A 24,137-nucleotide genomic window follows, 5' to 3' on the forward strand; every position below is an offset into this window, starting at 1 on the left:
ACCCAGTTTCCTGCTTCAGCCCTATAAAAGGGCCTCTCTTCAGTCACTCCTGGCCTTTGGATCGGGTTCCACAGTTGTCTGTGCTTCATGACCGGTTCCGGTCCTCCGTGGTCTTCTCCTGCTTTGACTGCTTCGTCTTTATGTTCCTGATGTCCTTCGTTTGTGCCTCCAGTTGTCTTCATGTTCCTGATGTCCTTCGTCTGTGCCTCCAGATGTCTTCATGTTCCTGATGACCTTTGTCCGTGCTTCCAGATGTCTTCAGGTTCTTGATGTCTTTTGTCCGTGCTTCCAGATGCCTTCATATTCCTGATGTCCGATGTTCTTCCTGATGCCTTTGCCTTCGCCTCTGCCCCCATGCCTTGGTTCCTTGATCTCCACTTTCCTGGCGTGCCATTGTCATGGTCCGCGACCAGCCCACAGGCAGGCTGTGTAGGGCGCCTCACAGTACAAGGCCATCTTCTTCTGTGCAGTGCAAACTTCGGGAAAACTTCTGCTTCAGTCCTAAGTCTTGAATCCTGAGTTGTCTTTGAATCTTTGAGAATCTTGAATCTTTTGCTTGAGTCTTGTCCCGGTCTTCGGAGTTCCTTGCATTTGCGTCCGTCCATGCCAAAGTCTCTGTTCGAACCTGCTCTGCTCCAGCATTGTCCACGACCAGTCCCACAGGTGGACTGTGTAGGGTGCACTGCATCACAGTCTTGACCCAGCACTTTGATCCTATGCCTTGATCCTTCATCTACAGTGCCTTGATCCTATGCCTTGAGCCTACATCTATAGTGTCCTCACCTGAGTCTTCGTCTACAGTGTCTTCACCTGAGTCTTCGTCCAAAGTCTTCTGTGTTCTAAGGACTCTTTCTGCCCTTGTCCTCCGTCTGGCCTGCCGCCTTTGCTGTTACTCAGCGGCAGGTCCGAAAGGGCTTGAAACAGTCAGAGAGGACTGTTCATTGATCAACATTGCGTTGTTGGTCATCCTGGGGCGTGCAGTCCGGTAGAGGGTCAGACCTCCAACTCCTTGTCTTTGCTTCAGCCTTGTCCTGCTCCTCGTTACCCATGCTCGCACCAGCTCACCTCCCGCGGTGTGTCTTGGGGCTCCTCCCTGAGTCATGCTGTGGCCCAAGGGCTCACAACACCCGTTTCAGAAACAACTGTGCCTCCGCGCTCGTAACAGTATCCGAAAGCCCCCAAGCCCTCGGTTCGTAACAGCAGCCAAAGGCCACGCTTGTAACACTGAGTCTCTTCATGAGTGTCCTCGGTCTCTGCTTTTTCCAGAATGTTAAGCTTTTTTTGTGGTCTCTCCTGCCTTTTTAAATTCCCCTCACTTTCCTCTTTCAACCCATTTCTTGGTTGCAAGAGAGTTGCTCCTTCTTGGTGCTGGTGCAGTTCACTGACAAGTTATTTGAACCATGGGGACATCTACAGATACAAAGCCAAGCAGTTTAAACAACTTGTAATGAACCATGCTGGCACCATTAGCAGCAGTATGGAGCAGAAGAAGCAGCTCTTAAAGAAACACCAGTCAGGGAATGAAAGAGGGAGGTGAAAGGAAGAAAAAAAAAGCAAGCAAGGCCACAAAAAACATCTTAAAGTTCCAGGGAGAGAAAAGCCCCCTTTTACTGACAGTGTGAAGTTTTATAAACAGTTCCTGCTACTTCCACTGCCAAGCCCCAGACTCAGCTTGAGCAGCCTCCTTCCGCTTTCTGGCTCTGCCTACTTTGGGACCCAGGGCTGAAACTTAACAGTTAAAAGACAGATTGCCTTGATGGTTTGGCATAATAGAATTACCAGAAGAGAAAAGGCCTAGACCTGACTCTGCTGTTTATGAAAGTCTAAGCCATACAAATATGGGTGGAGTTTAGGAGCACAAGGAGGGTCATTGTCCCCTCAAACACAACTGACCTACTTACACTGACATAGAAGAAGTCCGGCAGGGCAGTTTCGAACTCCGTCTTATGGTAGCAGAAGAAGAGTGCTGGCAGAAGCCAGCAGTGGCCGAAGAAAAGGCACAGAAGTGATGGAAAGACCCTGAAAGAGAGACAGATTGTGGATATGCAAGAAAACTGTTGTTTGTGAGAAGGAGAGAGAGCCTGTGTTGAGTGTTTATGTGCATGGGTGCTAGTTCTGTGGATGCAGTGGGAGCGTGAGCACCCCCAATATTAAGTAAACTCCTTCTCTGTGTCCAGGGAGAAGTAATTTGCATTGAGTTTAGCATCCCTCATAGTTTTGAAAAGTTTGTTCCAAGAATGATTGTGAGAGAGAGGGAGCCAATGAGTGTGAGAGAACCTATGTGTGTTAGGAAGAGAAATCCAGTGAGTTTGAGAGAGCCTGTGTAAGTGTATATGTGAAGGAGAGAGCCTGTGTGTGTGTGTATGTGAGGGAAACAGTGCCAATGAGTGTGAAAGGGCCTATGTGTGTATGTGTGTGTGTGAGGGAGAGAATGTCCATGAGTGTGAGAGCCTATGTGTGCATGAGGGAGAGAGGGCCAGTGAGTGTGGGAAGGCCTGAGTCTGTGTGTGTGTGTGTCTGTGTGTGTGTGAGGGAGAGATAGCTTGTGTGTGTGAGGGAGAGAATGCCAGTGAGTGTGAGAAAGCCTGTGTGTGAGAGAGATTGAGTCTGCAAGTGAATGCATGTGTGTGAGATAGAGAGAGAGCCAATGAGTATGAGAGAACCTGTGTGTTAATATATACAGTATGTGATTGAGGGAGAGTAGGCCATTATGAGAGAGAGAGAGTGTGTGTGTGTGTGTGTGTGTGTGTGTGTGTGTGTATGAGTGTGAATGTAGTAGAGAAAGCCAGTGAGCATGAGAAAGTGTGTGTGAGAGAGAGCCAGTGAGTCTCATAGTGCCTATATGGTGCATGTGAGCATGTGTGTGATAGAGGGAGTGTGAATGAACATGTGTGTGATGGAGAGCATGCATATATGACAGATAATCTTAGGATGACTAGAAATCAAAAGTTCCCAGGAATGGAAAGTGGGGAAATTTTTTATCCCTATTATTTTTAATTATTGAGTGCTATGTGTTTGCTGTTTTGAAATATTGTATTGTTGTTTGGTAAATATGGATTTTAATTATTAGATATTATTCTGTTTATCAGCGGTTTTGAAATATTTATTCTTTTTATTAGTATGCTTTTACTATTATGATTGTTTTATATTTCTTGACTTTATTGTTTAATGTTTTATGAGGAATGGTCATGTTTCTGTTTCTCCATTGTTATCCTGCATACAGAGTCTGCAGTTCCAGTTCATGTTTAATCTGAACGTTTATATTTATACATAATGGTATCTTTATTTTGTATTTGATGGGGGTCTATCTGTGTTCTGAATGTGTGACAAAGGCAGATATACATCACCTTGCATATTCTACCCTTTGCATAGTGCATTGTAATCAATCTTGTTTCTCTAAGGTTCTTTCCTCACCCTTTACCCCAATTATTTGCATTGTAATATATTAAGTTATTACCCCTCCAAGTTTTCTCACCCTGTTCTTTGTATAATGTTTCAAGTTATCTGTAATGTTATAATGTACCCACGAATACTGGTCTAAAAAAGCTTTTAAATAAATAGTGTGTAGTTTCTGTGTAGGGATCTATATCAGTGATTCTCAACTGGTGAGTTACGACACACCAGTGTGTCCCAAGCATCGGCAGGTGTGTTACAGCTCCTGGTGTCCCACTGCCCCAGTTGTGCTTCCCTCCAGTGGCGTACTAAGGGAGGGTGAGAGGGCGGTCCACCCTGAGTGACAACAGGGGAAGGGGTGCCATTGCCACCAGCAGGAAGGTCCCACAGCTTCGAGAAGAAGTGACATGCTGGTGGGGTTCCCACTCGTCGCCAGCAAAAAGTGAGGCCCTGTGCAAGAAGAGGCCAGCAGCAGATGAAGATGAAGCAGTGCCACTAGCATTTCTCAGAGCCAGAGGCAGGAGATGAAACCCTGCAGTGCCGCTTGCATTTCCCGAAGCTGGCAGCAGAAGATGAGGCCCTGCTGGGCAGCCAGCAGCCAAAGAAGAGCTCCAAAATGTGCATGACAGAGCGAGAGACTGGCCCTGTGAGAATAAGTGCCTATGTATGAGAGGGTGACTGAGTATGTATGAGGAAGTGTGACTGTGTGTGTGTATGAGAGGGTGCCTGTGTGTGTATATGAGGGGGGGGTGTATATATGAGAAAGTGAGTGTATTTAAGAGTGAGTGTGTGTGTGCCTGTGGGTGCATATGTGTGAGAGGGTGCCTGTGTGTATGCAGGGGTGTAGGTGAGAAAGATGAAGCATGTGTGTGTGTGTGTGTGTGTGTGTGACAGAAATTGTGTGTTAGAGATCAGAGGAAGCATGTCTGTGTGTGTAAGAGAGACAGAAGAAATATATGTGTCTGTCTCAAATACACACACACTCAAGCTCCCTCTGTCTCTCACCAAGTGTGTATGTGTGAGAGACAGGGACTACTCAGGGAGGTGACTGGTGTGTGTGTGTGAGAGAGACAGGAACTGGTCATGGAGGTGACTGGTGTGTGTCTGTGTCTGTGTCTGTGTAAGAGAGAGAGAGAGAGAGACAGGAACTGGTCAGGGAGCTGACTGGTGTGTGTGTGAATCAGAATGGTCAGGGAGGTGTGTGTGAGAAAGACAAATTCTGGTTAGGGAGATGGCTGTTGTGTGAGAGCCAGAGACTGGTCAGGGAAGTGACTGGTGTATGTGAAGAAGACTGGTTGTGGGGTCTAATTGGTGTGTTGGTATATGTGTGTGTGTGAGTGACTGGTTGTGGGACCTAAGGAAGAGGACCATGAGGACAGAACTTCAGCAGCCACTGCTGCTTCTGGTGAGTGCTTTTGGTCTGCAAGGGAAAGGAATAGGAGAGTTGCTGGAGAGGGTAAGTAAGGGTGGCTTTTTAAGTTTATTTTTCTTGATTGACTGCCATTTTAATTATTGGGCTTTATGCAATGTTTTGTAATATTTTATTGGTATTTGGACAATTTTTAATAATTTGTATGAGTTTTTAATTGTTGGCTGTTATTCTGTCATCAGCTGTTTTGAAACATTTATTAGTATAGCTTTACAATTATTTCTGTGTGGGGATCTATAGCAGCTTGGCTTGTTCTGTTTTCCTAATAAGAAGTATATTGGTGTTTAGGGCCTGGTTTAATATTTGAAGAGTTGCCTTTTCACAGATAGGGTTGATACTGTTGGAGTGCATGCCATAATGCAGGTGTAATTTTGTGCAGGTTAGTCTGTGTGCATTATTGCAGATCCTGGGACTATGTAAGGTGCTATATTTCTCTTTCCATTTATTCAGGTTTGCACTGCATGTAGAGTGGCTTTTTTGGTTTTCCATTCCAGTTTCTGTCTCCATATTTATAATTTGTGGTCTTTCTGTACTCGGTGAAGGTCAGTTCTGTGTGTGTAACTGAGGTGAGGTATTTTACTAGCATGTAGGCATTTGTATCAGTCTTATTTGTTGTGTTTTCTCAATAGGACATGCATTAGTGATAAATTACTGTCTTTTCATAAGGAGGGGTATTGTGCCTGCCAGTAAAGAGAGTTTGTTTTGCTTTTACTGAGATGTTATCAGAACCAGAATATCTTTTTTGTATGGTGAGTTGTATGGGTAATGCCCTAGTTTTGCTCTGTACCCATTGTTGGGGGCCGAGGGGGATGCAGAGTGTATGTTTACATTTAGCCCCGCTATAGTCACATGTTCAGTGTATCATGCATGCGAGAACCATCTGTCAGGTGTGTCCGGGCTGAAAAAAGGTTGAGAACCACCGATCTATAGCAACCTGGCTTCTTCCATTTTCCTTATAGGAAGTGTTTTGGTGATTTAGGGCCTGGTATAATATTTGCGATACTGCCTTTTCATGGGGTAAGATTGTTACTGTTTAAGTGTGGCAGTTAGTGTGTTTTAGCATGGCAGGTTTGCTGTAGGTTCTGAGTACATTTTTTGCAGGATTTTGTATTATTAAATACCTAGTAGTAAAAGCCTAAGGAAGGGGAAATACTGTGAAGTGTAGGAAGTGCGTAATTGAGATGTGTAGTGGTAGAGAGTACACACTGAGCTTGGGTGTACTGTGTGGTAGCAGAGAGTGGATTTGAGAATTCAGAGAGAGAGAGAGAGAGAGGAGTGGAGCTGGAGAGTACAGTAAAAGAGAGGGTCTCCGTTTCCATTTGTGGTTGTAGAGAGAGAAAGGCGGAGCTGGAGAGTGAGGCGGAGCTGGAAAGTACAGGGAGAAAAAAGTGGTGGAGTTCAATGTCCATACATAGAGAGAGCAGCGGAGTTGAAGAGTACAGGATGGGAGAGGGGCAGAACTCAATTTGCATACTGGCAATGCAGGTGTGGGGAAACTTTCCTCTTTATTGTAGTTAGATGTTCCTGGTAGTGGAAGGAGTTTGTGTTGCTGTTACTGAGATGACACCTGCATTTGAATATGATTTTTCTATGGTGAATAGTAAGGAAAAGAGAAGTTGTTTCCCTATCACAGGTCACATAATATGACTCCCTGAAAGAGTGATGTTCAATTATGTGTTCTTGGGAGAGGTGGGGAAGCCATCAATCATGATTAGGTTTTAATTATCAATGTCTTGGAGGAAGGAAGGGCTTATAGACCCATGCCCCGGACCTTTTAGGAATATAGCAATGCCTCTGATCCAGTCTCAATCCCCTTCCTTAGTAAAGTCATAGGAAAAGCTGTTCTATCTCAGTTGTTCAATCACTTGGAGCAAGACAAATGCCCTTGACCCCTGTGAGTCAGGCTTCAGGCACTACTAAGCCTGGTAGATGAATTCCAAATCTGTCTTGACCAAGGGAACTCATCCTTATGCATTCTCCTGGACCTCTCAGCAGCATCTGACATAGTTGACTATAGCCCTTGCCAATCTGCACAACGTAGGACTAACAGGCCCGGCTCTCGCCTGGTTCTCATCTTTTCCCCATGACTGCACCTAAACTGTCTCCATGGGAGTAGCTTTTTCCAAATCCCACTTGCATTTTTGTGGAATACCATAAGGCTTCATCCTTTCATCTATTCTATTTAATATGTACCTAGCAAGCCTGTGCAAACTCAGCATAAATTGCCATGTTACCCACTATTCTTATGTGGACCACATTCAACTCTCTATCCCAATCGGCACAAATCAGGATCAAGTTATCTCATGCTTCAACAGTTCTGTAGAGAAAATTATCAGCAAAACATATCCCAACCACACTCTCCCAAATGTGACACTTAGGAGAAGTACACACACCCTTAGTTCAGTAGTTAGGAGTCTAGACTTCATCATAGGCTCCCTAATCCTAAACTGTACGCTCCTGTAAAAAGTTATCACCTATCCTTTGGCCCCACTCCCACTTACGTTCCCTTCCCCTCTCCCTCCCTCTCCTTCCACCCTATTATGCATTGGTTCCATGTTCTCTGTAAAGCCTGTTGCTGATTTATGTTCCTTGTCAACCGATGTTGTGTTCACAACGAACATCGGTATATAAAAGCTGTTAAATAAATAAATAAATAAATTTACCAGCAAAGCCTAGGTCCATGCAATAACCAAATCGGCATTTTTCCACATCTGCCAACTCCTGCACTTCCAACCACTGCTTGATAACTCAGCTTTTATAACAGCTATTAGAGCCATTGTTATCTCACTTATAGAACTGTAACTCACTATATAAGAGAGTCCCTAAGACCCTAGATGGCCATCTGCAACTCAGGGTGGTGCTGTCTGCCATACACTGTGCAAGGACGCAAGGACATTAGTGAGAACTTAAAGGTGAATTCTAAAAGCCTGGTAAGTGCCAAAATCAGTAGATGTGCACACAAGTCAGGCTGGCTCAATCATGCCCACCAAATTTTAAAAGCCACCCAGATGTGTGCGTATCTCCCACTGTGTGCACATCTCACTTGATTTCAAAAAGGGGCATGGTCTGCATGGGGCATGGGCATTTCGGGATGTGGCCATGAGATGTTCATATAAATACTTATGCACCCCAGCAAGTACCCAGATCCACTGCCGTGTAACTTTACTTCTGCAATGGAGGAGGTGTAACTTAAAAAAATAAAATAAAATAGCCATTTCTGCCAGGTTTAAAGGGTCTAGGGTAAATTAGGGGGAGTGCAGGCTATGAAACCAGAGGGGTTTGGAGGGCCTAGCTTTTAACTGGGTGAACTGGTGGACAAACTGGTGAAACTGGCAATGACATGGATGCACCCCCGTTATAAATTACCCTGTCTAAGCAAACCTCTGCCTGTTCATTGTAGTCATGCAGTTTGAATTTATTAACTATACCAAATTTAAAAGATTATAAGCATCACAAGACACATTTGAGAGCATTCTCATATACAGAGCCAAGAGTATGGAATGCCTTGCCAATAAGAAATGAGAGAAATGTGAAGACTTTTAGGAAGCAGCTTATGGCATTTCTACTTCCTTCAAGCATATTAGAAGCCTTAGAGTGCAGTTATACTGATATTTTTTATGTTTTTAATAGTTTATTAATTTAATCATTTGCCTATGTTAGTGTGCGTGTAATGTTTTATGTTTGTTTCTTTTATCAGTTATTTTATGAATATTAATGTTGTAATCTGCTCTGAACAATTTTGAAGTAGCAGAAAATAATTTTTTTAAATAATTAAATCTTTACCAAAACATTATTTTTAAATGTAGTAAGGACATTACATACCCATAAGGGAACACTTGAACCCAGTTAACTTTTAACTTGGATAGGATGAACAGCTACTTATAAAGACCATTGCTTCTGTTAGCATGATTGTCACACTACTGGTATTCTCGGCACAGAAACAAAGGACTGAATCATCAGGAAAACAGAATTTCCCCTTCTCACGCCCCCTTCCCCCTTACCACTTGGAAAATGATGTACAATTCTGGAGACCGCACCTTCAAAAGGATATAAACAGGATGGAGTTGGTTCAGGGGGTGGCTACTAAAATGGTCAGCGGTCTTCATGTAAAGCAAATGCGGGATAGACTTAAAGATCTAAACATGTACACCCTGGAGGAAAGTCGAGATAGGGGAGATATGATAGAGATATTCAAATATATTAAAGGTTTCCAATCACAGGAGGTGAGCCTCTTTCAGTGGAAAGGAGGCTCTAGAACAAGGGGGCGGGGGTCATAGGATGAGGGTGAAAATGTGTAGACTCAGGAATAATCTTAGGAAATATTGTCTCCCCCACCACCCGATTGTGGTGGGGGAGACAAAAACAGTATCTGAATTTGAGAAAGAATGGGATAATACAGAGGATCTCTATGTAAGTGATGAGAATTTTAATGCTAAATGAATTGATTGGATGGGCAGACTGGATGGGCCATACGGCTTTTTTTTTTTTTTTTTGCCATCATATTTCTCTGTTTCTCATCCTCCTGAACAGCTCTACCAGTGCTGTCCAACCTGTGGGACTTCAGTGTCCACTGCTGATACCTCTTACAACCACTGAATTCCCTAAACGTTCTCTCTCATTCAGCTTGCCTTATTGCATTTGTGTGAGACCTGTGTGTCAACGAAGAGACATTTCATTTCTCTGTATTTCAGATCCATGACGCTTCTAAACACTTCAGCAAAAAAGTAAAAGTTTCCGTATAGGCTGAATCCAATTAATCGCACTGAACTATAAAACTGCATTAATTGTGAAATGTGACCATTTGTTTTATGGATTTCAGCAATGGGTTTTGTCCAAGGACATGAAGTGCCATGGACATAATTAAATAATTCACAATTAACGATCCAATTTGCATAGAGAATAGAATTTTATGTGCAAGTTTAATGCTTCCAGATCCGTTGGAATGTTCTGAGCTCACAAATAGAAATTGCATGTCGGTGACATTTACTACTGTGGACTTGTATAGTAGAGGGATAGCCCCTGACTTCAGAAAGAGGAGGAAAAGAAGCCACATCGCCATGGCAACCTGCTACCCAATTTAGAGACACAACAATATGTTTAATTGACAGGAATCAATTAAGTATACTTTTGGGATCATGGACATCAGTATTTGTTGATTTTTACTTGTGAAAAAGAACATGATTAAAGCCAGGTTATGCAGGACTAAGTGTCTTCTCTTGATGGCTGGAGACACTTATATAAGTTGACTGGTGAGTTGGCGTAGCAGTTGAGAATCAAATGTCTCCGCTTACCTACAGTAGCTTTCTTGGACCTTGACGTGCTGCTTTCAGCACTTTTCAGAGTCCATCATATCCTCCAGAAGAAGGCCACATCTTGTGGTGGGCCACCACAGGAGAATACTGCGTGTAAGATTTATCTTTAGTTTCTCTATTTAGAGGAATGTTTTCAAAGCCATTTATGTGGGGGAACTGACGTGTCTGAAAATGTCCTTGCTAAAAGTATGTGCAGGCTTCCAAAGCACATGTACTTCTAGCTGGGTTAGAAAAGGCATCCCTGTGGGTATGATTAGGTTGAGGCCCTTAGTGTGCAGACTTTAGGCTGGATAATTTTACAAGTAAACTACACGGCTACGTTCTCTTTGAAGAGTTGCTGCAAGTCCATGTGGTAAAAGTAGACACTTATTGTGCAACTATACGGGTAATTTGAAAATTGCCCCTTATTTTTTAAATGTATTTACAGTTTTCTATGGTGCTCTACTCGGGTTCTTATAAAAGAGTTAAAAGCAACTACAGCATCAGCTCAAACAACCTGCAATATGGGCAGTAATGCAGCCAGACTGAGGGTATCTGGCATAAATGCCTTTATGCACCACTGGTAAGCAATCACAGTGAAAGTACAATGCTGTTTCTCCCAGGCAACTCTCTGTGTGCAAGGAAATCGTGTTATTAAATGATGCAACTCATTGACATTAAAAAAAAAAAAAAAAAGCACCTAGCATTTCATTAGTGTTTCTACAGATAGATATTTTAATTGCCTTTCTCTTCACTAAAGGTGTCAGTGGAAAATCATCAAGTCCCTGTAAGAAGTGCCTGGAGAATACAGTATTGTGCTGCCTGCTGACCCAGCTGGATCTAAACCCTGTAGGCGCTTGTGCTTTCCATTTACTGATGGCTGTTTTCCCACATTAAGAGGGTCATTTACTAAAGGTTTTCTCCCATTTTGTGTCTATGAGAAAAATGCTTAGTAAATAGGGCCCCTAATTTGCCACCTCACTTGCACTGGTCATCTGAAATAAGCCTCCCACTGTTAGCACTACTAAGATAGGCCTACGTCTCACCTTCCACCTTCGACTCATCAGCAGACAGGAGCCTCCTTGTAGCCAGGAGTTCTACCACTCAGCTCTTATCTTGCCCCCGCTGATCTCTGGGGGTAAGCTAATGCAGTTAACAGAAGCAGTATCACAGCTGTGTCATCACTCAGAAAAGAGAGAAGGAAACATCACAGACTTATACCCTTTTGGAAGGAACAATTTGTAAATTTTCCCATAGCCTTTGTGCTGCAAACAGACCTACTGCAGTGGGTCTGCGTCATAGAACCTATTGTGCTAGGGACTACACATGAATTACGATGTCATTTTCAGATTGCAAAAAGATATTTATTAATCAGTGCCATACACTTCTGAGCATATTATTAACCACAGGAAAGCATGCAATATAATCTGAGTCCTTTCTTTGCACTAATCTTGCACAGTGAACAGTGGACCACAGGGACACATTTAACCTCAGCTGAGGTTCAGCAATTCATGGATCCTAGATGCTGACCTCGATGAAAATGGTCCCATCAGGTTCAGCCACAATCTTTCAATAGATCCACAATCAGCCACGGAAACTGGGTCATCAAAAGTGTATGATGCTATATTTGAATAGATCCCAGAACGCAATGCTTTGTAATAGTTATTTGACTTACATTAGTTGCGTAAGATCTGATTAGACATTATTATAGTACCTGGGGCGGGAAATTATAACAAGCCGTTTACCTGGGCGAAAGGGCTGTCTGAAAGCTGCCCAGCATTTTCCCAGCTAAACGTAGGCTCGTCGCTCCGTAGCATGTGTGCTTTTATTTGTGTCCGGGGCGGCATTCCTGGGGAGAAGAAGAGTGCATTCAGGTCAAAGGCAGAAAATACCACACATAGATTGCATATTTCTCCTTCAAAAAGTATGAGCTATATGCCATTTTACAAACCTACCACATACTCATGACAGGCCCACAAGTAAATCTACTCAGGTAAGAAAGAAGCAGCCCAGGCGAGGCCAGCATTTACATATGCAAGTTGCTATTTTAAAAGAGATTTACGCATGTAGATTTGGCAGCTTACTGGTGTATATTTATCTGGAGTAAGTGATCATAAACGTCTTGAAAGAGAAAAAGTGACTGGGTGGGCAGCCTGGGGGAATTGGGGGCAGCTGAGGCTGAAGAACCAGGACGGTCTCAGTGACTGCAGATGGAGTGGGGGAACTGATAGACTAATTGGGAACACTGATAATTTCATGTTAGAAAATCTCCTGATTTACACACATAAAACCCAGATACGGGGGAAGGGGGGTAAATGCATGTAAATTGTGTGGGTTAAATCTCCATGCATATATTTGTAAAGTTAGTAATACATGGGTATAGTAGTTCCACGCCACTTATCAAGCTAAGTCTAAAAAGTGCTACTTACTTATCCGGCTAAGTCCAGCTTATCCAGCTAAGATTTATCTGGTATTCTTATTTAGCCAGATAAGTAGCACTATTTAAGATTTATCTGGCTATCTGACTTTAGCCGGATAAGTAGTGCTTTTAAAACTTAACTGGCTAAGTAGCTGGAAAAGTTGGAACCTATCCAGATCAGTGCAATATGTATTCGTGCTTTTTTTTTTTTTAAACCTGCACACATATCATATATGTGTGCAGGTTATAAGATGCAGGTGTAGATTTCTATACACTTATATGAATGCGTATATGGGCACATGCACAGCTATTTTAAGGCTATCCCCCCTCTGCAGAAAAAGCAGGTGCAAATGTCTACGGGCCCTTTGTCCTCTGGGCAATTTTGTAACTGCAGATATGCTCATATTTTCACTTTCAAAGTTGGTGGGAAATCCATTGGTAAAAAGTACCTATGAATTTTGCAGCAAATGGGGGGCAGTTTGAAGATAGCCACCTTCATTTTTTTAACTAAACTTCACACTATAAAGTGTTTTCTTTTCCTACAATGATAATTTTAGCCAATGCCTGTCTCCAAGAACTGAAGAATGAATGAATGATAGTGAGAGTAATGGTTTAAAGAGATAATGATATCATGGAATGCCCAACCAGCGGGACAAGGGACAGCAGACACTGCTGGGAAGGAGAGAATTACAGCAGTAAACAACAAAACCAATTTAACAAAATTAAAAACTCAAAAGTGCTGATGCGAGGCCAAGTGCATCGAGAGAAAAAAAATAGAGCATTTAAAAATTAGAAAACTGTTTGTTTATCAGGGGCGGTTCTATAATGAGGCAGGGTGAGGCGGCCGCTTCAGGCAGCAGAATTTTGAAAAAAATGCCCCTCAGAATGGAGCTGTGGCGTCCGCCTCACACTGCCTCAGTGGCATACTGAGGGGAGGGGGGCAGCGCACAGCAGGAAGATCGGTGGGACCATGGTACCATCACAGCTCAAAGAAAAAGTCACCTCCAGATGCTCCTCCTCCCCCCTGCCTGTGCAGGAAGAGAAATGTTGCTGGAGCCGCACAGGCAGGAAGGAGGAGGAGCACCCGCCGCGTGCAGAAGAGGAGCTCGGCAGCAGGGTCGCCATGGATCTCACCTCGCAGCAGCCCGAGAAGAGGAGGCCGGTAGTAGGGCCACCGTGGAGCCCATCTCACAGTGGCCCGAGAAGATCAGGGCCACTGCAGAGCCCATCCTGTGGTGACCCACGAAGAGGTGGCCCAGAGGGGAGTGAGAGGCTGAGGCCCTGTAGAGTGTGTGTGTATTGTTACATCGGTTGACCACGCAGGCCGTGGCCGACCGTGCTTACCCGCCTTCACAACAGAGCGGCGATCCCAGAGACGCCAAGAGGTCCTTCTCTGCAGCAGGAGCGCTGCCGCCACCAAGCCACACCCCCTGATGTCATCTGGACGCATGCGGCGACGTCAGCCCCTCATTTAAAGGGCCCAGCATGGGAAATACCCGGGGCCAGCCCGGACGTTCCTCATCTTTGTGGGGTATTTAAGGCTATCCTTGCTACAATGTGAGTTAGCAAGGACTTGATTCTGGATACGTTCCGTTCCTGTCTATGCCACTCTGCTGCTTCCGTGCTACCGCTGGAACCCCTCTCTCTCTGCCCTACGGGGTAACTGCTAACCTGGGTACCCACTCCTCGGGGGCCCTCTGTTTTATTTCAGGTGCTTTACAGGAAACAGGTATTCGCTCCTTGAGGGTCTGCTCTCCCTGCCTCGGTGCCTGTACTTACTTCTACAACCTGGTGGAATCGCCTATCACAGCTAACACCTAGTGAGTACTCTACTCTCAGTCTATCTCATCCACAGTACTTCCTTGCTGGGAAACCTGCTGCAGAACCTCCTGACGTCGTCAAGGAGAGAAGGACTCCCTCTGCTGAGGTCCCTGAAACTGCAACTACGAGACTGCCTCACTACTGTCACCTCTGGTGGTTCTCTTCAAGCTGTCTAATAAAAGAACTAATTGTGTTTGTGCATCTGAGTCTAGCCTAGTACTGTGGCTCCTCATGGGGCTCCTCCCTGTGGGCGTGGTCATCTGCCACAGTACCCAAGGATCCACACAAACACAGCTCATTCCTAACATGTATGAGAGTGAGTTGAGAGACTGAGTGAGTTGAGAGACTGTGTGTGGGAGTGAGAGCCTGTATGTTTGGTGAGATAGCATGTGAGAATGAGAGCCTGTGTGTGTGACTGCATTTTAGAGTGAGAGAGCCTGTGTGTGTGTGTGAGAGAGTGAGACAGCATGTGAATGTGAGAGCCTGTGCCTGTGTGCGAGTGTGTATATGTGAAAAAGAGAGCCAGAGTGTGTGTGTGTGCGTGTGTGTGTGTGTGTGTGTGTGTGTGAGAGAGAGAGAGAGAGACAGCATGTGAGAATGAGAGGCTGAGTATGTGTTTGAGGGAAGAAGGGAAGAAGACAGGTGGAGAGAAAAGAAACAGAAAAAAAGAGACCCTGTGAAAGGAATTGGCAAAAGATCAAGAAAGGGAAGGTGGGGGAAAAAAGCCCATGACCAACCAATTAGAAAACTAAGATCAGACAGCAAAGGTAAAAAAAAAATAATTTTTTTTTAATTTTTAGAAATTGGCATATGTTATGTTTGGGAATGTGCAAGAGTAGCACTTTCTTTATGCCGATCTCGCAATGTACAAGATCAGCATGGAGGAACTGGAAGCCCCACAAATTTTTAATACCACGGGTCCTGAACAGAGGAGAACATAAGAACATAAGAAATTGCCATACTGGGTCAGACCAAGAGTCCATCAAGCCCAGTATCCTGTTTCCAACAGTGGCCAATCCAGGCTACAAGTACCCTGCAATTACCCAAACACTAAGTATACCCCACGCTACTGATGCCAGTAATAGCAGTGGCTATTCCCTCAGTCAGCTTGATTAATAGCCGTTAATGGACTTCTCCTCCAGGAACTTATCCAAACCTTTTTTAAACCCAGTTACACTAATAGCACTAACCACAACAGCAGCAGAACCGGCTTCAGAGCCAGTAGCATTGATCAGCGCCCGCGGCGGGAACCTGGCCAAGGACCCGGATGCTGATGTCATCACCCTCAGCATACTTAAGCTCAGGCAGTGCTCCTAAGCGTGGCCTTTGCAACAGGTCTCCTCGGTTCCCTGTTGATTGAGTGCTCGTTGCTTCTAGAGATTTGTCTCTGCCTTGTGTTCCTGATTCCTCGTTGTTCCTGGTTCCTGTCTCATCGTTCCTACTTTGTTCCTTGCTTCGGATTGACTTCACGGACTTTGACCCTGCTTTGCCTGACTCTGCTTTGTGGCTATCTCCAAGCCTGACCTATACTACGTCCGACCTCGCCTGCCTTTTCCAAGCCTGACCTCGCCTGCCTTCTCTGTGCCCTGACCATTGCTATACCTGACCACGCCTGCCTTCTTCATGCCCTGACCATTGCTACGGATAACATTGCTTTAGACTCTTTCTTGTCCAGAGTTCTACGTTGCTCACCACAACTTCCATTGGCTGCCAGCCTCCATCTGAGCTTGACAGCTATGCCTCAGTTTCTATCTTCTGGACATGGACTTTCAGGGCTTTGGCCTTTCTTTGCTCAAGCACCTTCATTTGCTCCTTGTTCCCTGGTGCTTGAGTTCTAGTTCCACAACCCGTCTTGGATAGACTTACGCCACCTGCTGGCTGCTGTATCTGGGCTGAACCATCTGTCCTCAGTATACTATCTCGAGGCCCACCTAAGTCCTGCCGGCCCCAGCACCCAAAGGCTCAACCCGAGGGGAACGTGGACTGGTATAGGTGAAGCTCCAGTGGCCTCTAACTTCAGCCCACTCCACCTGCTGATGGTGGGGACCCGTGGGCCCTTGCCACGGGTTGCGTCAACCCCACCTCAGCCCAAGAATCCACCTCCAGCGCAATATTTCCTGCGTCTGGAGCTTGGTGGTAGAATTAGCTGTGCAACAGAACAGGAGGAGCATACCACACAATGCGGAGTTAATGAACGGAAAACTCTTTGTTTAGATCTCTCTGGGCTTATGGAACCTTGGCCAGCAGTGGTGTGACCTCTCCCAGGTTCATTTCACTGCAATGTTCCTCCGCCTGTGAAATGGCTGCATCAGGTCTATTTGTCAGATTATAGGAGCTTGATTGAGGTTTTCAGTCACGGTGCAGTAAAGCCTGGAAGCCACCTGTTTCAGTTAGGTCTGCCATTATACCCAGGTCAAACCGTACAAGCTGATAAATTCCTGGTTTTTTCCCATTGCAGGGATGGAATTGTTTGATTTCCAAGACTTGTAATGGGGCAAATCTAAGGCTGGATCAGCCTGTTCAGAGTGACCTAGGTGAGGAGGCAACCTTTACTCTAGCTCTCATCCCATCTCCATGTTCTTTGCATCCAATGTGAAATCAAAAGCTTGGTGGGTGGGAGGGATAGAGGTGAAAATGAAAGACCCTGGATCAAATATATTAAAGGGGTTTTATCATTTTGTGTGTATGGGAAAAATGCTTAGTATGTCTCTAGGTCCCTGTGTGCAGAACACTAACAGACATTCATTTCAGTGGTGAAGTCCCTGGAGTCTTTGGTTCTCATTGCTTCCATTAGTATTAATGCATTTGTACCAGCCTAAAAAGCCTAATTCCAGGCACCAAAGGGTTACATGCTATTATGAAATGTTTCCTGCTACTCCACAACCTTCAGCAAGGCTGGAAGATGTGAAAAATAATGCACCAAGTTGTCCTTGGTACCTTTTCATGTAACATGATGTGAAAGAAAATTCGGCCAGTGAAATATCTCTGGAGATTGTCCATTTACACAGCTCCGGAAATGGGAAAAATGAAGGAGGGCTTTCTGATTAGATGAACCAGAGGAAATGCAACTGAAAATTAAGCATAGGAAGACAACTGATTTTCTAGATGCAACAGCTTAATAAGCTGCATAGGTTTTGCCTCGCCTCCTGTCTACACACTCGTTCTGCATGTGTTGATTATGCATGTTGTCTGTGCAACTGTTTCCTACATGCAGACATTACTTTAAAGAAAAAACGTGACAACACCATTAAAGGAACTGCTGCTGTGGGGTCACATGTTCTTATGGCAAAAGGGTTTGCACTTTTTGAGTTTCCCTATCAAGTTCCAAATTAATGTAATGGCACAAATCATTCAGATACATATAGCGTTTCATGGGCTTGTATCTTGTCAGTTTTTCAAACTCACACCATAAAATTCTCAAAGGAATCAATAAACGACATTGCTTTTCTCGCTTTCTCTGCCTCCGCAGTGCTTCTGAAAGAACCTTATGGTGCAAAGAATGCTTGCAAGGGGAGCCATTCAATATGATGGGCTTAAACTATTCACAAATGAAATCCTGGGTTTGATAATAGTTGTCTGCAGCCTGGAACAACTGCATTAAAAAAAAAAATCTTCAGTCCGCTTTCAACAGAACACTGTTGGTACAAGTTGAGCATTAGAGATAATACATGTTATGTTCTAACATACAGAGATTGAGTGACTGAGAGGGTCACACCGATCAGACATTACCTTAGGGGGCTCAGTCGTGGAGATTATGACCATCTGTATGTTGGTCAATAGTGTTCTTATGAAAGTGGTTGTATGACCGACTCTAAGGAAGACCAGATAACTCAGTGAATTAGCACGGGGTGGTAATGATCTGCACCGTGCCACCTATTCATATCCAATTCAGGTCAACGGAAACTAAAAATCGTTAGTCCAGATGCCAGTGGAGAGGTCTTCATGTCACTTAAAAAAAACAGCATCACAAGTAGGTGCTAATTGCTTCCACTGTTGGCGGTCTCAGTGTGACAAAGCAGTTGGATAGCTAACGGTACACCTGGGTGCATAAAGCATGGGATCACAAATAAAAAGAGAGGAGAAGTATTACCTCTAGTGACAGCATGGGATCACAAATAAAAAGAGAGAAGTATTAGGGATGTGAATCGTGTCCTCGATCGTCTTAACTATCGATTTCGGCTGGGAGGGGGAGGGAATCGTATTGTTGCCGTTTGGGGGGGTAAAATATCGTGAAAAATCGTGAAAAATCGTGAAAAATCGAAAAATCGCAAAACCGGCACATTAAAACCCCCTAAAACCCACCCCCGACCCTTTAAATTAAATCCCCCACCCTCCCGAACCCCCCCCAAATGACTTAAATAACCTGCGGGTCCAGCGGCGGTCCGGAACGGCAGCGGTCCGGAACGGGCTCCTGCTCCTCAATCTTGTTGTCTTCAGCCGGCGCCATTTTCCAAAATGGCGGCGAAAAATGGCGGCGGCCATAGACGAACACGATTGGACGGCAGGAGGTCCTTCCGGACCCCCGCTGGACTTTTGGCAAGTCTCGTGGGGGTCAGGAGGCCCCCCACAAGCTGGCCAAAAGTTCCTGGAGGTCCAGCGGGGGTCAGGGAGCGATTTCCCGCCGCGAATCGTTTTCGTACGGAAAATGGCGCCGGCAGGAGATCGACTGCAGGAGGTCGTTCAGCGAGGCGCCGGAACCCTCGCTGAACGACCTCCTACAGTCGATCTCCTGCCGGCGCCATTTTCCGTACGGAAAATGGCGCCGGCCATACGCGTATGGCCGGCGCCATTTTCCGTACGAAAACGATTCGTGGCGGGAAATCGCTCCCTGACCCCCGCTGGACCTCCAGGAACTTTTGGCCAGCTTGTGGGGGGCCTCACAATCGCTCCCTGACCCCCTCCAGCGGGGGTCAGGGAGCGATTTCCCGCCGCGAATCGTTTTCGTACGGAAAATGGCGCCGGCAGGAGATCGACTGCAGGAGGTCGTTCAGCGAGGCGCCGGAACCCTCGCTGAACGACCTCCTACAGTCGATCTCCTGCCGGCGCCATTTTCCGTACGAAAACGATTCGCGGCGGGAAATCGCTCCCTGACCCCCGCTGGACCTCCAGGAACTTTTGGCCAGCTTGTGGGGGGCCTCCTGACCCCCACGAGACTTGCCAAAAGTCCAGCGGGGGTCCGGAAGGACCTCCTGCCGTCCAATCGTGTTCGTCTATGGCCGCCGCCATTTTTCGCCGCCATTTTGGAAAATGGCGCCGGCTGAAGACAACAAGATTGAGGAGCAGGAGCCCGTTCCGGACCGCTGCCGTTCCGGACCGCCGCTGGACCCGCAGGTTATTTAACTCATTTGGGGGGGGTTTGGGAGGGTGGGGGATTTAATTTAAAGGGTCGGGGGTGGGTTTTAGGGGGTTTTAGTGTGCCGGCTCACGATTCTAACGATTTATAACGATAAATCGTTAGAATCTCTATTGTATTGTGTTCCATAACGGTTTAAGACGATATTAAAATTATCGGAAGATAATTTTAATCGTCCTAAAACGATTCACATCCCTAAGAAGTATTACCTCTAGTGAGAGCATGGGATCACAAATATAAAAAGAGGAGAAGTATTACCTCTAGTGACAGCATGGGATCACAAATAAAAAGAGAGAAGTATTACCTCTAGTGAGAGCATGGAATCACAAATATAAAGAGAGGAGAAGTATTGTCTCTAGTGACAGCCCACTTAGAAAATTGTGTCCGGATCTGGAGGCCACATCTATAAAAGGACATTGACAAGGTAGAGGCAATTCAAAGGAGGGCCACCAAAATGTTGCATGGACTGCAGTGCAAGCCAAATATTTCTTTACAGAAAGGGTGGTGGACACATTAAATAGCCTCCCTGTAGAGGTGGTGGAGACAAAGACGGTACTAGAATTGAAGGAACTATGGGATCTCTGAGGGAGAGGAAGGACATGTGGAGGGGCAGACTCAAGGGGTCGTAGGCTCTTTACCGGCATGTTCTATGTTTCTACACAGAGAGACTGAGGGAGCTAAAGATGTACTTTCTAGAAGAAAGGTGGAAAAAGGGAAGCTATGCTACCCTACTAATGCTCAAATATCTAGCAGTTTTCCCATAAAGAGTTAGCATTTTCCATAGGCAGAAAAGCTCAAGGAGAAAGGGTCACCATATGATGGTGCAGGAAAGAAGGCTCATAAGAAATGGGAGAAAATACTTTTAAATTGAACAGTTTGTGAAAACCTGGAGCAGGCTGCTAGCAGAGGTCATAGAAACCACACAGGGGCAGAAATCAAACATACCTGGCACAGATCTACTGAGGAGGTCCATCCCGAGCAGCTTTAGGCACACTGACTGCAGAGCTATAGAAAGGATAAAGAGTCCTTGTGGTAGAACTGGCAGGACAATGTGGAGAGGTTACAGTGCTGCCCCTGTTCTCTGAAAAAGTGGAGGACTTTAGTTTCCAGGGCTATGATCAATGCAGCACTAAATTCATAAAAAAAAATGCATTACTGATAGGGAGCCGATGTAATAAACTGAGATAGATCTGTCACAGGTTTGTTTACATGGTATTAAGCGCATTTTCCTGCACTAATCTTATGCATGTATGCAATAATGTGGAGAAAATGCATGCACAAACCCACTCAAAAAGCCACGGCTGGTTTAGTGCGAGTCCATGCTAAGGCCACACAAAGGAGGCAATTAACTTCATGGGCAATGCAGAAAGACGCACTGGCATTAGCGTAGGTTTCATAGCGCCTGAGTCAGAGCAGAAGTTATGTGGAAGTGCCTGTCTGGAGGTCGAAAAATTAAGTGGCAGAAGCCAGAAGAGAGGTCGGAGAGGCACATGGCAGCCCCTTCTACATCTCTGCTGCATTTTCCCCACTCACCGGCATCCGCCACTATAGCTCCCATGTAGTCAGTGACAGATTATGAAGGGTTTAGACATTGCTCTATATCTTCAGTCCCACTCCCAGACCACTAACTCACCACTCACTTAAAGGCTTTCAACTGAGAATCAATCATTAATCATTAATGCGGGTTTACTCGCTATCAGAGCATACTTTAGCTCTCCTATCTGCGTGGATATTTGTTTTGCATGGATTTTCTGTGCATATCTCATTTCTATGTCATCCCCTTATTACATCCCATGAAGGCGTCTGCTTTTGCTGCATGCTCTAAAAAATTACGCGCAATTAGCGCCAATTTCACAGTGGGTCTTATTACATCGGCCAGAGAGCATCAGAGACAGTGTTAACTCTCAGAATGAAGTGGAGTACACAACATTACTATAGCGCTACAATAGATTATAGTTCCAGTCTTCTTGTCTGTAAAATTTGGGGATTTGTTACTGGAGGGAGGAGGGGCTTCCAGCTCTATTGACAGCAAGGCTAGGATCTGAGTTTTCTACCTGGAGATAATTTTTCCCCTAATTTATATCCTCTCTCAACTAACTTTAGTTCAGTCATTTGCACTGATGGTCCACAGCAGGGGCCATGCACTAGGGCTCTTCCTGGAACCTGCAGTCATGGGCCCTAAATCAGCCCACTAGGTGTCACTGTTGTACTATGACTGGGATTCCTTTCTACTCTCCCCCAGCCCCCACCCCCACCCCCCACAAGGGGCTGTGAGCATCATTACCTCCGCGGGGGTGTACTCTTCTATACACATTAGAAAGTATCCGGGGAAACTCTAGTAGAAGAAATACACAGATCTAAGGCACCCAGCCTTCCACAGAGAAGAAGACAGTTCAACAAAGCATAGGCAGACCTTAAGCAGAGGAAATTAAGAATCTGATTCATTCAGCTGTTTCCTCATAGACACGGAATGGGAGAAAAGCCAGGGAGGATAAGTTTAAAATTAATGCAAGTGGCGGCATATACACACATAAATGGCCACAAGCAAATCTATGCAAGTATCTTATAACACGCACGTGTTATAAAATACATGTAATTATAACCTGCAACATCCATGTATATGTAGACTTACCTGCAAATATAACAATGCATTGAAACCACATATATCAATGCATTGAATGCATGTATTTTTCTTACCTATTTTAAAAATATATGCATGTGTATTTTCCACATGAAAGTAAAATAGGACATACTTGCATAAGGTTGATTTGCACACATAAGTCGGCCAGTTTTAATACATGCATACATAAATGAAGTTAACAAGTTTACCAAGCAGTCCACCAGTTCACCCAGTCCTTCTCCATGTCATCGAGACCTTCCTGAATCTTGAGACTGAAATCCCCCAATTCATCCAGATCCACTTTCTCAGTACTACATAATAAACATGTTTAATATCCCTTAGGCCAGATAATTAGTAGGTGTACAAATACGCAGTTGGGATCTGATTTTCATTTACTCACTTAAAATTGGGTTTTACATGTGTAAATGCACTAAGTTTACCCAAGGAAGTGGTCTTTTGAAAATTTCTACAATTTCTGCTGTTGAATTGTCCGTATGATATTCACATGTAAGTGCACTTTAAACGCATAAATGGCTTTTTAAAATTGCTACGATGGTATGTTACATTTACACATGCAATTTATTATCTCCTAAATTGGCAAATAGAAACACAGAAACATGTGTCTTTTAAAATAGCAACTTAGGCCCTGCCCAGAAACACTCCTAGATCGCCCCTTTCTTAGGTACATATATGTGCGCACAAAAGCAAAAATACACATGTAGTTTTGACCTTAATAAAATATGGAGTACGCGAGTAGTTGCTACTTTTGCGTGTTTATGCTTATTTTTACATGCATAATGCTTTGAAAATTCATCCCTTAGAGAGGGACTTACACAATATCAGACAGTAAGAAATGGAAATGGGATTTGAACCTGGGTCGCTAGCATTTACAGTTCTGTATTCAGTTAGCTCTTGGCCCAGGCCTCTTGCTTTGTGAATGAAGAGGGTAAATTGGCTGCGTGAACATTTTCTGCCCTTTCTGCAGGTAAAACTACACATGGAGATCAACAACAAGTGTACTTTTACGTGTGGAAAAACAGGCGGGCTCAGAGGCGGGGTTAGATCGGGGGGGGGGGGGGGTGGCAATAATGCACAGAGCTTTGCAATCTCAAAACTGCACTCGCTAATCTGAAGGGAAAAACTTCTGCAGAAAACGTAGGTGCAAATCTCTGCAGGTACTTTTTTGTCTGGGCAATTTTCGCAAGTGACTTTCCCTTTGAGAATTAATACAAAGTCCACGGGTAACTGCATCCACAGACAAACTTTACAGCTATGCAGGCTCTTTTGATAACTACCCCCTGAGTTCTTAAATAAGCACATTCAATTTGACCATTGTTCCTGCGATGGGGCTATGCCAGTCATAAACATAATCCCTAGATGGTTTTTGCTATTTAGGGGCAGTCGGAGGGGTTTTGATATTTTGGATTCCTCCCATTGTTTTAACCCCACCTTTTTGGGAGATGGGCTTTTTGGGGTACGAAGTCCTTTGGAGTGTGCCCAGTGCTTCAGAGGGATGGTGGGTGAGGAGCGGGACTGGTGAGAGAAAGAGTGAGGAACTGTATTTCTTATTTTTGTCTTCTCGACTTGGATCCTTTTCTTTAAGTTACAGTAAAGACTATCGGGCGGATTTTAAAAGACCTGCTCGCGTAAATCCGCCTGGATTTACGCGAGCAGGGCCTTGCGCGCCGGCGCACCTATTTTGCATAGGCCGCCGGCGCGTGCAGAGCCCCGGGACGCGCGTAGGTCCTGGGGTTTTCTGAAGGGGGCGTGTCGGGGTGTGTCAGGGGGCGGGGCCGAACGACACGGCGTTT

This window comes from Rhinatrema bivittatum, chromosome 8 (genome assembly GCF_901001135.1).
Source record: "Rhinatrema bivittatum chromosome 8, aRhiBiv1.1, whole genome shotgun sequence".
Lineage (NCBI taxonomy): Eukaryota > Metazoa > Chordata > Amphibia > Gymnophiona > Rhinatrematidae > Rhinatrema > Rhinatrema bivittatum.